The sequence below is a fragment of the Oreochromis niloticus genome, linkage group LG23 (assembly GCF_001858045.2).
Source record: "Oreochromis niloticus isolate F11D_XX linkage group LG23, O_niloticus_UMD_NMBU, whole genome shotgun sequence".
NCBI lineage: Eukaryota > Metazoa > Chordata > Actinopteri > Cichliformes > Cichlidae > Oreochromis > Oreochromis niloticus.
In genome coordinates, this window is record NC_031986.2 from 18,402,589 (window position 1) to 18,408,606 (window position 6,018).

Genomic DNA, 6,018 nt, shown 5'->3' on the forward strand with positions numbered 1-6,018 from the left:
CAGTTCAACAACATCACATAGTTTCTGCATATTTGTTGGCAACACATCCATGATGTGAATCTCCTGTTCCATCACATCCCAAAGTTGCTTTACTAGATTGAGATCTGGTGACTGTGGAGGCCGTTGGAGTACAGTGAACTCAATGTCATGTTCAAGAAACCAGTTTGAGATGATTTGAGCTTGGTGACATGGTGTGTTACCCTGCTGAAAGCAGCTATCAGAAGATACACTGTGGTCATAAAGGGATGGTCAGCAACAATACTGTGGTGTTCAAATGATGCTCAGTTGGTACTGAGGGGCCAAGTGTGCCAAGAAAATGTCCCTCACAGCATTACACCACCAGCATCCTGAACTATTGATACAAAGCAGGATGGATCCATGCTTTCAAAGTAAAAGTTTTTCTTTTTGCATAAAATTTGATTGGATGTTTGAGTTTCAAGCTTTAAGCTTCAGTCGAAGCATCTCGTGTGGAAATCATGAGGAAGGGAGTGATTGATGGGGCTAGGAGGAAATTGAAAGATCCCTCTCTCTTCTTTTATAGCGGTATTGTGGTGAACTCTAATGTGTTGCAGCCTCACATTACAATACATTTAACCTTTAACAGGTAAACCTCAGAGCTGCTGATGTGTTCTTACCCCCTTGAACCCTTATGCCCTCCTTTTTTTTTCCTGTTGCTTTAATTTAGTAATAATTTTAACTGTGTTACATGATTTGTTTTTTGCAAGAGCTTTTCTTTTTAGTAAGATTTGTGAAATACAACTTGAGCCATAATCAAAATGATCAAACCTTCAATTAGTTTTAGGATTTTAACCATTTAAAATCCTAAAAATGTTTAATTATTTGAATTATTGGATTTTTTTAAAAACAAGAAAAAAAATAAACAGAAAAAGGAAAGAAAGAACAGAGTCTTGGACATGTCAGCAACAAAACTGATTTCATTGTATTAACATTTATTGATACTCCCTCTCGACACCTTTGTGGCCAAACTTCCTCATTCACTTCCATTGCATTTTTTAATCTCACTGCCATTGCAGTATAACTCCATGCACTCTCTAATGTTAGCATTGAATTTTAAGGTAAAGTAGTGATATTTGACAGTTTTAAATCTCCTCTTGCTTTTTAGAGTAAAGCAGATTGATCCTAGAACTTAGCAATAGATTATAATCATAATGAAATCATGAATGAGGACTATTTCTTTTCTCTCACTGAGAGTTGTCAGACTCTATATCAAACTGCAGTTGTTAGGGGGGCAAACGCAGCCTTCCTAGCTTAAATGTTTTAAGTATTCACGTCTGATTTCTGTCGTCCTCTTTGCTGTTCTGTGATGCAGTATTTAAAGGGTGGGAAACCTGGACTAAGTGAGATGTCAGATTTGAGCGCCACATTATACGTGTAATAACAGTTTAAGGATATAATCCATCACTGCTGTCCTGCGTCACATCAGCCCGCCGAGTAAGGAGGAGTTGGGGGGGAAAAGAAGTTGATCCGTCTGCCTGGGTCATCGTTTGTCAACGTATTAGATGACAAATAATTGGTCATTCATCAATAACAATAGATGAAAGCTGAAATGATTTATTGCCTTTATGACAAAAAATTGGGCTGGCTGTGAAGATGGTGATGATGATGACGATGATGGAGCTCTCAGGTCAGCCAAGCAGAAAGATGAGAGGGAGAGGGGAGGAAGATTAAAAAATGAGCAGATGTTAGAGGAAAACTAAGAGGTAAACCTGAAGGAGGAATAAATATTCTACAGCAGCATCACCAGCACCGTTTGAGAAGTTAAAAAGCAAAATTCTCCCTCTTATCTGGTTGAGGCTGCTCTGCCATTGACCAGCTATCAGGTCATGATGGATCGCTCCAGCCTGACGAGCACAGTGCAATCCTCTTATCGATCGCCTCAGATCCCTGCTTGATTACCACCTCGGTGTGATACTGACAGAGGCCCTCTCTGCTCTCTGCTGCTATCAGGACTGTTGTGGACGACGTTTGGGGTTAAAGCTGGATGATACACTGAAAATACTGATGTTTACACTCTCTCCAGTTTGCGATTGTGCCTCTCAGAATGATCAGTTCTTGGTCATGCATGTAAACAAACAGGATTTTAGCTTTCTATCTCATGGTTGTCGTGTTTAAGAAAGAGAGAGGACCACAAATGCAGAGCTGTCGGCGGACATTAATTTAAAAGTCTTTTACTGAAGGGAAACCAAAATCCATGAAAGAACACAGGAATACTGTGGAGCACAGGGAGCTAAGGAATAGTTAACAAAGGCTAAAAGGAATAAAGAGGATAACATGATAGAAGGCTAAGTGGAAATGAGGGCTATAAAAACTAATCAAGAAAATGAGACTAAGGAATTTAAAACTAAACACTAAGACTACCAAAATAAAACAGGAAACACCTAAACAGGGGAACATCACGGACGGAGACTTGACAATACATGGGTAACACCGGGAAGTCCGGGAAAAGTGAAATAAGGAATTTAAAAAACTCATTCGTAACTGTAACAAAAGCACAAAGAAATATTAAATGACTTCTCAAAACACAGCAAATAAAGAAATGACAGAAGTCAAAATGCTGGTTTTTCAGCAAAACTAAAATGCAAATTAATTTAATTTTTTTAAGAATACTATATAAACACTCATTTTCCCAAAAAAATAAATTCTGGCAATTATTTCATAGTTCAGACTTTAAGGGGTTAAAGTGAGGGTGGAGCTAAAACGGCTTGTTTCACTTGTATCACTCATGCAAATCTACTCTAGTGAAGTCCAGCACTAAAATCCAAGAACTGGAGATAGAAATGAAAATAGGTGAATTTTAAATTAAAATGCAGTATTCAGGTAGAAATGAATGAGCGCTCAGTTTAAAAGGTCATAAAACGCCTGTAAGACTGAGCATGTGCGATTGGGACAACCTCGATGGAGCCAACTAGCAAGAGACAGCTGAGACGGGGCTGCTGATTCAGTGATTCAGTTACTTCTTGGTGCTTGATGATGAAGTGAATTAGTGCTCCTGATCATTTGTGGTGTAGATTGCTTTTATAGTCACTGATTGCTGTAGACAACAGACTGTCACCAGCCGAGAATAAGTGGATTACAGTGGTTGGCAGGCCCGTCCCCACTGAAACCTCTGAAAATTAGAAGATAAACCTTTTGTTTTGTCTGTTTTTCAGTGTATAGGTTTTTTTTTTCAAATTCATCTCCAGAAGAATCTCCTAAGGCTCTGGCTCAGACTGAAGACCCTCAGGCACTTTTGTTTGAAATATCTTGAAGTCCAAACGCTTCTGCGTTGTCTCGTCTTCCCTTCTAAATGTCTAGGAGAGACATTTTTGTGTTAATTTGTCACAGTATCTAATAATGTTTAGAGGACGCGAGAAAGCGCCTCTGTGCCTGTCACCGTCATGGCAGCTGCTTCATCTGTGCTGAGCACTGAGCCAGCCAATGAGTCGCAGCTATCAAAAGTCATAATCTCTGTATTACGTGGCCGGTAGCCGAGCTGGCAGGTCTTCAGTCACAGAACAAACTGGATCCACGACCTGCCAAAGCGGCGTCCGAATCAATAGATCCAGTTACAGTAAGAGGCCGTTTATCTCATCATCTCGGAAGGAATTACTGCTCGCTCAGTGGCTCTCTCGTTGCATTCTGGGAAAGCTGACAGACGCTGGGAGCTCTGTGGCGGTGGCGGAGGGTTGTTGAACGTGCAGGTAGGGGTCCAATTTTGAGGATAAATGATGGTGGATTTTTGTACAGCCACTGGAAAAGGAGTTTGCCTTTCTTCATTTATTTATTTATTTTAATTTTCTGCTCAGTTTTATATTCATTACTCTGCTTTTCACTGGATTCTCTCTTTATTTGTTGTCTTTTGTCCTTTCCTGCGTTTTCCTTCTTTTTTTAAATCTCCTCTTAGTTTGTGATTTCAGCCTTTTTTCTTGCTGCTTAACATCATTAAAACTTTCCACATTCCTTGTCTCTTCTGCACTTTATCCCCCAAATTTTATTTCAGTTTAATGTTTTTTAATTGATAGTTAAAACTGCCTCATTTATGATTCCTTAGGTTGAAGTTCAAACTGAGTAATCAGAATGGGGGAGACGGGGGATTAAACTGACTTTGAATCTGGCATAGTTGTTGGTCGGAGTATTTCATAAACAGCTGATCTACTGACGTTTTTCCACACAATGATCCCTACAGTTTACAGAGGTGTTGAAACAGCAGATTCACATCACGGATGTGCAGCTGATAAATATGCAGAAACTGTGTGATGTTGTTATGTCAACCAAAATCTCTGAGAAATGTTTCCAGCACCTTGTTGAATCTGTACCACAAGGTATTAAAGGTGTCCGACCAGGTACTAGCAATGACACGTCCAGTGGGTGTATAAATGAACTATTCCATTCCAGTGACAACTACTAAAAGGCTTAGCAGAGGATGGTTTCGATCCATCGACCTCTGGGTTATGGGCCCAGCACGCTTCCGCTGCGCCACTCTGCTGGAAATCACCCCAGATGGGACTCGAACCCATAATCCCTGGCTTAGGAGGCCAGTGCCTTATCCATTAGGCCACTGGGGCTGCTCTGTTTATTGCTGGTGGTCCAAGCAGATTCACATCATGGATTTGCAGCTGACAAATCTGTAGAAACTGTGTGATGCTTTCATGTGAACATGGAACAAAATCTCTAAAGAATATTTCCAGCACCTTTTTGAAACTGTGTCATGAAGAATTAAGACGGTTCTGAAGTTAAAAGAAGGCCAGAACTAGCAAGCCATACCTAATGAAGTGGCCAGTCAGTATATTAACAGCTATCCAATTATATTTGGAGACTAATTTTAGCATTTTTACTTTTTTCCCCATATGTCCTGATGCCATTAGCGATCGATTTGAGTGGATAATCCCAGCGCTTTTATTTTGAAAGTTCATACTCTATTAACTTAAATTTCATTCCTTCTTTTGTTTGCTTTTTTGATGGAAAAGGAAACAACACTGGAGCACACCTAATATGATTCAGTAGGAGCACAGAATGTAAAAGAAGCTTCACTAACTGAAGATATATAAGAGATGACATAAAATGCCTGGAAACAATTTGAATCATATGGAAACTGGACTTTTCCTTTGTTTGTATTTGTATGTGTTCTTTAATATGAGGGAAAAGAGACACATGACACTATACTTCCATACACACTCAGCAACTTAACTGTGAAATCCTTCCACCTTTCCTCTCTCCTCCCCTCCTTCTTTCTTGCTCCCTCACTCCTTCCCTCCTCGGCCCTCGCCTTCCCTGCCCTGCCGTGTCATCTGGACTTCCTTGCAGATCACGGTCTCCTCTCTTCTGCTTCTCTGACTTCTGTAATTCTGTTCACTCTCCCCTTCCTGAGTAATTGAAGTAATTTCCCACCTTGGCTATGATGAATGTGTCCCGCGCTCCCACCGTGCCCTTCTACTTTAGTCGGCCTAATTAAAGAAAACATTCCATGATTGCCTATTTTTCCTCGAGCGTGACAACCTATTATTCTCCCCAGCACCTGATTAGAGAGTTATTATGCTTAGATTTAGATTGATTTAACCAGGCAGCCTAATAAAAGACTACTTGGGTTTTGATTTAAAGTGGAGGAATTGCAGGTTTTGGAGCCAGTCACGGTGTGTAATTGTTATTACTGGTTCATGATATGGTGGGTAGGGGAGTTCTCGAAATTGAATTAGAAAATTAGAAGGTCAGTCTGCATACAACAGGTGACATTTTGGGACATTCTTGCCACGATAGAGCTGTCAGGAGGAGGAACGTTCGGGCACTGATTTGTCCGGAGTGATAAATCACATCCATCACAGCCTGCAGAAACTGACATATTTCTATCAAAGCAAGATTAATCTCTCCATCAGCTGCACAAACGCGGCTCATAATCATCGCTGAGAATTGGATGCAAAATGGGTAAATTGACTGGTGTTTGTGTTGTGCTGCTCTGCCATGGGTTGATACTGTCTGAATAAGAGCCCTGTGGGAGGATACAGACACATAACCCAGCTGCTC

The 6,018-nt window shown here is 40.5% G+C and overlaps 2 non-coding genes across 2 annotated transcripts; both read right to left on the bottom strand.

Annotated features, from left to right (window-relative positions):
- Positions 1-4,414: 4,414 nt before the first annotated feature.
- On the bottom strand, positions 4,415-4,486 carry trnam-cau (transfer RNA methionine (anticodon CAU)). Its single transcript has one exon. It is a non-coding gene; the product is annotated as a tRNA-Met (tRNA).
- A 6-nt stretch (positions 4,487-4,492) lies between these two features.
- Positions 4,493-4,565, bottom strand: trnar-ccu (transfer RNA arginine (anticodon CCU)). The gene has a single exon. It is a non-coding gene; the product is annotated as a tRNA-Arg (tRNA).
- Positions 4,566-6,018: the final 1,453 nt, after the last annotated feature.